The 8,958-nt window shown below is 38.6% G+C and overlaps 1 long non-coding RNA gene across 1 annotated transcript; it reads right to left on the bottom strand.

The window, feature by feature from the left end:
- Nucleotides 1-5,120: 5,120 nt before the first annotated feature.
- On the bottom strand, nucleotides 5,121-6,059 carry LOC131249819 (uncharacterized). The gene is made up of 2 exons (XR_009172864.1): nucleotides 5,858-6,059; nucleotides 5,121-5,418 (listed from the first exon to the last, which is right to left on the bottom strand). It is a non-coding gene; the product is annotated as an uncharacterized LOC131249819 (long non-coding RNA).
- Between the last annotated feature and the right edge of the window lie 2,899 nt (nucleotides 6,060-8,958).

The following is an 8,958-nucleotide window of genomic DNA, read 5'->3' as shown; positions in this document are numbered from 1 at the left end:
TTATGTTTGGGAGAAGTCTAGCAGTGGCTTATGCACCAAGGAAACTATCATAAATTAATGTTCACTACTCCGTTGAGACATATCACATCGGCCATGCCCAATTTCTCCCCATTTGAACAACCTATTCCTCTAACAAAATGCCAATTAACTAGACTCAATTTGGTAGTTAGGATAGTCCGATATAGACATTCATCGGCTTGGATCCCTCTTGCATGGTCCTCACTATAAGAACAATTTTACTCATCCAAAGGTGGGCCTTTGCCTCAAGAAGTAGCCACAAGGTAGCCTTTGCACCTGGGTCTAATGGACCTTCTTTTTTGCTGGATTGAACCCGGATGCTAAGAAATCAAGGGTGGGTGTTCGTCTCGTGGTGGTCTATGCTAATATATTAAAAAAGAGAATGTCTTGAGTCCAACTAGTTGGACCATATCTTAAGGTCCACCAAGCAGACAACTCCTACCAATTAAGTGCTTGCCAAATCCCAATCCTCCATAAGTTGCCCCACCATGAGGCAACCTATCCACTATAGTGACCATCACCATAGAAAACAGTGTATAGCCATTGACGAGTGAATATGTATGATTTTCATACATAAAAAACTTACCGCTGGTTCAACATTCAAGGAGATCCATTCACTTAATAAATTAGAAGTTATCCATTGGGTGGACCATAACCCCACAACCCTTAAAAAGGAATTTTACCTATGCCAACCTTCACTTTGAGCACCACTTGGCTGCAACCCTCGAACCAGCTATGTGGGTGCGACCCTAACTGTAGGCCCACCTTGATGTATATCCATGTCGTCCATTGGTTTGGCCATCTTATTTTAGGGCATGGTCCCAAAAATGAAGTAGATGCAAATTTGAAGACCACACCACAAGATTTAGTGGTCATTGAACAGTCATAATTAAAATTTTCCTAGGGTCACGGACCTGGATAAAAGGGAAAAACAAATACAAGCTTGATCTAAAACTGATATCGATCAAGCTCTTCGGAATCAGAGTGAGAGAGTGCCTTTAAGCAAATTTGGGGGGGGTATCCACTTTAAATTTGTATCTTCTTGAATTTTGGGACCATGGGGCCTACTATGTTATACGTGAAAACCATTAGATATGTAATCTCACATTTAACTGTAGAGCTAAAAAAGTAGGGTGGCTTGTAATTAAGGTAGGGCACAGACAGAAAGAGTTGGGAGAGACATCCACCCTTGATTTTTATAGGGCCACTATGATGATTATATAAAATATATTCTAGCCATTTAGATGCTACACCAAAACTTAGACCTTTGACCCAAATTTAGGCCCATGTCATTTAGGTGGGGCCACACCAAGAGAAACAGTTTGTAGGGTGAAAGTTGCCCTGTATATTGTTTCTCTAATTGTGTGGTTTTACCTTAATAATGAATGGAGTTGATTTTTGGTTCCTGGACCTAAAATAGGATGACACATTTGGTGGTTAGGGTGGATTTAACATAAACAACAAGGTGGGGCCCTCCCAGGTATAAGTTTCTTTTGTATTATATGATCTCTCCTTACCATGGTCATAGGCGGGTCGGGCCACATTCGGGCTGGGTTGTACAGTACAGGTTCCACGTCCTGACTAATTGGGAAACAAGCCTGCATTTTAAGCCTAAGCACGCCCTGTATCATACGCACGAGCTTTAATTAAAAAAGGAAATTTTACAAAATAATTATTAATACGATATTTACAGATACCTCTTTCAAAAAGGGTGGGATCGACCGCGATGTTTATGTGAAATACACTCGTCAACTCATTTTAAGCCCAGGGCTCAAAAACCAGCCCTATCTATGATTCAGCTGGACCACATGATTGAAAACAATGTCCAGAGCAACCCCACCCTCCAAATTGTTTCCCTTGGTGTAGCCCATTTGAATCACAAGTTGGTTTGACTTTTGCCTAAATATTGGTCTGGAGTCTAATGATTAGAGCGGACATCATATAATCATGATGGTAGGCCTAACGTGTCCAACTAATATTTTTATCCCTGAGGTTCTCGCTAACAAAAAAGAGTTAGGGCCAGACACGGGCTGGATTATTTTCACCGTCACATCTCTGAGCCAGTCTTCATTTAACAATGAGAGCTAGGCTTGGACAAAGCTTAGCCTGCCCGGTGGTGTGATGATTTGTTAGGCATTGCAGGGCCCACCTTGATGTATGTTGTATATCCATGCTGTCCATCAGTTTTTCCAGCTCCTTTTAGGGCATGGTCCCAAAAATGAAGTAAATCCAAATCTCAAGTGGACCACACAGCAGGGATTGAATGCCCACCATTAAAAACTTCATGGGGGTCACAAGTTTTGGATCATGCTGATATTTATGTTTTCCTGTCATCCAGGTGTGACCTTATCAACAGGTTGGATGGCAAATAAATATTACGCTGCTAGGAAGGTTTTTATGGTCAACGTCAATATCCCACTGTTTCCTATGGTGCGGTCCACTTGACCTTTGGATCTGCTTCATTTTTGGGTCCATGCCCTAAAATGAGCTGGCATAACAGATGGACGGCGCGGACATAAAACACAGACATCACGGGAAGCCCCACAATGCCCCACACAACACCAAACTACCACTTGGGTGGATGTTGATGGGCTTGATTTGGCTGGGACCTAGAACCAGCGAGGTGGTTGGTACCCTGACAATGGAGCCCACCTCGATGCTGTATGCATTGCCAACTAATTTTATGGTACAATCCCAAAAATGAAGCAGACACAACATCTAGACCACACTACAGGAAACAAGGGTCATTGAACGCCCATGATTAAAAGCTTCATAGGGTCAACTATAATGATTATTTGACATCAACCTGTTGATATGGTCACATAGACCTGGATGAAGGGAAAACACAAATATGGTCACATAGACCTGGATGAAGGGAAAACACAAATATCAGCATAGCCAAAACTTTCATGGCCCACAAAATTTTTAATAGAATGACTTCATTTTCCATCCAAATCATTCATAAGCTATTTGGGCAGCCAACTTGAGTATCACTCAGTATGATATAACTCATACAAGAAACCCAAGTGGAAATAAATACTCTAATCCTATTGGTCGACACACATACTCCCTTCACTCATTTAACCTATTTAAAGATGCAAAAAAGAAGGGAAGAAGCTTAAACAACGAAACCAAATAAAAGAGTCCAAATACTACTCAAAGACCAATTATACAAGTGCATGGCCCTAGGGATGTATTGTTTGTACAAAAGCCCTCTTTCACTCGTATGGTTTGTACATAGCCATAAAAAGTCCAATCAATCACTGCTTTTGGCAATCCAATTGGATTTGTAGGCCTCACTGCAGTCAGATGACTGATTTCGATCTGACCTTCCACTGGCCGGTTGTGACCTGTACGGCCCATCTTAGGACCCCCTTTTGGTGGAGGTGTGGCTTGTATGCGATCGTGAGGCCTGTGTTTCAATTACCCAAGCTATTGATTTGATTGGTCCCTATGTGGATGGTCTATACAACGAATATCCCTCGTATTGGAAGATCATATCCATTTGATCTCTAGCTTTTGTATTGGTTGAATGTGGATTGTTGTTATACTTTTTCTCAACGGCATATGCTAGGCTCACATTGAAGGGTTAGGATTTTCCCACATGGGGGTTTTTGGTTGTGGGCCAGTGCAGAGTGGATCCAAGCATAGCATCTATTTGGACCACTAAACCAAGGGATCCCACTTTTACAAAGTGAAAACCTAACCGTACTTGAATACCTGAGCTTATTGTAACCTCTTTCCTAGACGAATAGTGCTACAAGAAAATAAAACAATGCAGAATTAGCAACAATGTGCCTCCCTACTTGAATACAAGCTTGTTCCATAGGGGAGCAAGATGCAAAGAGTTTTGAAAAGATTGATGGATGAATCCAGCAAAAGGAAAAGAAATGGGATGAACTAGAAAAGAAAGATATGAGATCAAAACTAATACTAAGATTAAGCTAACTACGAAAAGAAACCAAGGGTAAGATCTCACCGGTTCGGACCATCCTAACTAGACTTTCCTTAGAGCATCGCATTCTCCATCGCTCCTCAGAGAAATAAGATGAAGCTTTTGGGCTTTCTCTGGGGCGTTTAGGTGTTTTTAGAGTCTAGAGAGAGATTTTCGTGGAAGGGGTGCAGAAGCAATTTTCATTGTTTCAAGCCAACTTGAGACACATGGAATTGTAATTGGCAGTTGGTTATTATTATAGACCACAATGCCCCCACCTCCACTTTTGGCCATTCACACTCTGTCATTTAACTATTTTGATTCAGTTAAACTGTACATTCAAACACGTCTTAATCTTCTGGCTAGTTTTCCATTCCAATGGTTACAATACATTTGAAACCGATCATCTGAACAGAACGGCGAAGCAGGGGGCTGGAACAGCTTTGCTAGATGCGCTATAATTTTACAATCTCCGAGAGAAGCATGTGGTGGATCTTCAGGAAGATAGCCAACTGAATACGAGTGATTTGTATCATATGTGACCTAACACAATCTTAGGAATCCAGACTTACCACTTTAATCAACTTCTCGGCAAGATGTTTCCGCAGTTGTACAAAGATGTCCTGAGCATGCTTATAAAGCTCCACATCAAGTCTGTTTAGCAAAAATATCTTGTAACGACCTTGGAGGAACCTGAAGGCGTGCTTGTTAATCCCCAAATTTCCATTAGTCAATAATGATACAAAAGAGAAAACAACTAGTACAGTCCTGACCTTTTGAGTTAAACATGGTCACACACGCGCGTGCGCACACACACACACAAAAGAAAGAAAGAAGAAGAAGAAGAAAAGATTAGGGAATGTCACACTCTGAGAATCAGATTGGTCCATAAATTCTAACCACTGATTGTGGACACTTGTTGAAATGGTACAAATAGATCTTTTCATTTATAACCTCCAATAAATGTCCATCAATCATATAGTCAGCTAATCAAATAAGTGTAATTTTTTTTTCACAATATATCTAAACTGGGTTCTGTAATTTGTAATCTGATTCAAAGTATTTGTATGCCAAGTATGTGATTTCAAAATCGTAGCTTTAAAAATTTTCAAGTTGCTCGCCACCCAGATGCTGTCACAGTAGTCACAGGAATAGTAGGCTGTGCAGGTTTGAAGGTAAAAGCAGAATTCCTTTTGATTGATCATAATAAAATTCTCTTACAGATAATACAATTTATTTTTGCACCATAGATTATGCATCTTGGTATATGTCCTGATTTGAAAAGTCTTCTAATACACCAAAATTAATACCAAGCTGGTTGAGTATTCATCTCTTTCTATTATCAAAGCCTACCGTGGCTGCAATAGAGGCAGGGAAAGACATAGCATTGGCGAATAAAGAGACCCTGTTTGCTGGAGGTCCTTTTGCACTTCCTCTGGCGCACAAGTATAAAGTAAAAATACTTCCTGCATATTCAGAACATTTTGCTATATTTCAGGAATATAAGCTTATTGTTAGGAAGTCACCATCTACCATTCAGAACATTCTGCAGATTCACCATCTGCTTATAGTTAAAAGCTTATTCTTCAGTTTCATTTATTTCCTTACCAGTGGCATACGATAGATATTTTTGCTTATTTATCTGTTTAACTATTTGAATACCAATCTTAGAATATGTGGCTCAAGTTCACGAAAACCGCTTAGAGAAGCTAAGAGTTCATTCTGTCTCCAGGTGTATCCAGGGCTTGCCAGAGGGTGTACTTGATGTATCATTTTAACAGCATCAGGAGGGGCTTTCAGGTTTGAAGTTGTTGAATCTACTATTTCAAAGGGAAATTGAATCTACTGCTTGTATTGTCTCTGAGGTGTGATTCACTAAAAATAGAAGAGCATAAAAAAAATCACCAATGACTTCTCTGTTCACCAGTAACTAACAACACCAGAGCATCTTTTAATCTGAAAGTGAAAAGAAAAATCCAATCAGCCCAACTCTTTGAAGCTATAAAAGCCATACATCCCATTTCCAAAACCAAAACAACATCAAAACTAGTGGTTCTTTCCAAGATGAGCTCTAAAAGAATGAACTCTTGACCAAAACAGAAAAAAAAAAAAAGAAAAAATAAAAAACAAGAATAGAAGTCTCTATAGTCTGAAATTTTTTGCTCAAAAGTATAAACTCGGTAGTCACTCAACAATTGAAATGGCCCATTTTTGAATAGCGTATCGAACTGAAGAGGGTCCTACAAAATTAACGATGTGGATCACTGAGAACCAACCTCAAATATTATGAATAGATGGATCTAACTTAACATTGCCATTGGGATAGGTTATGGAAAGAGGCTTCAATCATATGAGTAGTTTAGATCACTAACAGCGGCATGAATCATATGATGAATTTGGATCACTGAATGGTTCGAATCATGTAAGAAGTTGAAATGGCCCAAGCACATCAAAGGTTTTGGCCCAAGCATGTTAAAGGTTTGGATCACTAGAAATGGGCCAAATCATATGAACAGTATGGATCATTTGAATAGCTAAAGAGGGATCCACAAAATTTAGGGCATGGATTAACATAGCATATCCATTGCCATAGATCATGAAAAGCAGCTTCAATCAAATGATGAATTTAAATCAAAGAAAAGCAGCTTCAATCATATGTTGAGTTTTGATCATGAAAAGCACCTTTAATCATATGATGAGTTTGGAGCATGAAAAGCATCTTTAATAATATGATGAGTTTGGATCATGAGAAGCACCTTCAATCGTATGAGTGTCGATCGCCGAATGAGCCGAATCATATTAACTATTTGGATCCAATGAATAGCCCATGCATGTCAATGTTTTTAATCCATCGAAATAGCCCATGTCAAATATTTGGATAACTAGAAATGGGCCAAATCATATGAATTTGGATCCTTGAAAAAAGAATCCTGATTGTTTGAATTACGTATCGAACTAAAGAGGGTCCTACAAAATTAATGATGTGGATCACTGAGAACTAACGTCAAATATTATGAATAGATTGATCTAACTTAAAATATCCATTGGGATGGGTCACGGAAAGAGGCTTCAATCATATGATTAGTTTAGATCACTAACAGCAGCATGAATCATATGATGCATTTGGATCGCTGAATGGGCTGAATCATATAAGAAATTCAAATACGTTGAAATGGCCAAAGCATGTCAAAGGTTTTGATCCTTTAACATGGGCCAAATCATATGAACAGTTTGGATCATTTGTAAACCTGAAGAGGTATCTACAAAATTTAGGGCATAGATCAACTTAGCATATACATTGCCAATCATATGATGAGGTTGGATCATGAAAGGCAACTTTAATCATATGATGAGTTTGGATCATGAAAAGCAGCTTCAATCATATGATGAGTTTGGATCATTAAAAGCTGCTTTAATCATATGATGAGTTTGGACATGAAAAGTAGCTTCCATCGTATGATGCGTTTCGATCGCCAAATGCACCGAATCATATGAACGTTTTGGATCCACTGAATGGCCTAAGAATGTCAATGTTTTTTATCCATCGAACTAGCCAATGTCAAAGATTTGGATCATTAGAAATGGTCCAAATCATATGAATAGTTTGGATCATTTGTAAACCTGAAGAGTGATCTATAAAATTTAGGGCATGGATCAACTTAGCATATACATTGCCATGGATCATGTAAAGCAACTTCAATCATATGATAAGTTTGGATCATGAAAAGCAGCTTTAATCATATGATGAGTTTGGATCATGAAAAGCAGCTTTAATCATATGAAGAGTTTGGATCGTGAAAAGCAGCTTCAATTGTATGATGAGTGTCGATCGCCGAATGAGCCGAATCATATGAACGATTTGGATCCATTGAATGGCCCATGCATATCAATGTTTTTTATCCATCAAAATAGCCCATGTCAAAGATTTGGATCACTAGAAACGGGCCAAATCATATGTATTTGGATCGTTGAAAAAAGAAACTTGATTGTTTGAATTGCGTATCGAACTGAAGAGGGTCTTACAAAATTAACGTTGTGGATCAATGAGAACTAACGTCAAATATTATGAATAGATGGATCTAACCTAACATATCTATTGGGATGGGTCACAGAGAGAGGCTTCAATCATATGATTAGTTTAGATCACTAACAGCAGCATGAATCATATGATGCATTTGGATCGCTCAATGAGCCAAATCATATAAGAAGTTCAAATACGTTGAAATGGCCCAAGCATGTCAAAGGTTTTGATCCAAATCATATGAACGGTTTGGATCATTTGTAAACTGAAGAGGGATCTATAAAATTTAGGGCATGGATCAACTTAGCATTTACATTGCCATGGATCACATAAAACAACTTCAGTCATATGGTGAGTTTGGATCATGAAAAGCACCTTTAATCATATGATGAGTTTGGATCATGAAAAGCAGCTTTAATCATATGAAGAGTTTGGATCGTGAAAAGCAGCTTCAATTGTATGATGAGTGTCGATCGCCGAATGAGCCGAATCATATGAACTATTTGGATCCACTGAATGGCCCATGCATATCAATGTTTTTTATTCATCAAAATAGCCCATGTCAAAGATTTGGATCACTAGAAACTGGCCAAATCATATGTATTTGGATCGTTGAAAAAAGAAACTTGATTGTTTGAATTGCGTATCGAACTGAAGAGGGTCCAACAAAATTAACAATGTGGATCAATGAGAACTAACGTCAAATATTATGAATAGATGGATCTAACCTAACATATCCATTGGGATGGGTCACAGAGAGAGGCTTCAATCATATGATTAGTTTAGATCACTAACAGCAGTATGAATCATATGATGCATTTGGATCGCTCAATGAGCCAAATCATATAAGAAATTCAAATACGTTGTGAAATGGCCCAAGCACGTCAAAGGTTTTGATCCAAATCATATGAACGGTTTGGATCATTTGTAAACTGAAGAGGGATCTATAAAATTTAGGGCATGGATCAACTTAGCATTTACATTG

This window comes from Magnolia sinica, chromosome 6 (genome assembly GCF_029962835.1).
Source record: "Magnolia sinica isolate HGM2019 chromosome 6, MsV1, whole genome shotgun sequence".
Taxonomy (NCBI): Eukaryota; Viridiplantae; Streptophyta; class Magnoliopsida; order Magnoliales; family Magnoliaceae; genus Magnolia; species Magnolia sinica.
Note: the sequence above shows the minus strand (reverse complement) of the source record. Positions and strands in the feature narration are given on the sequence as shown.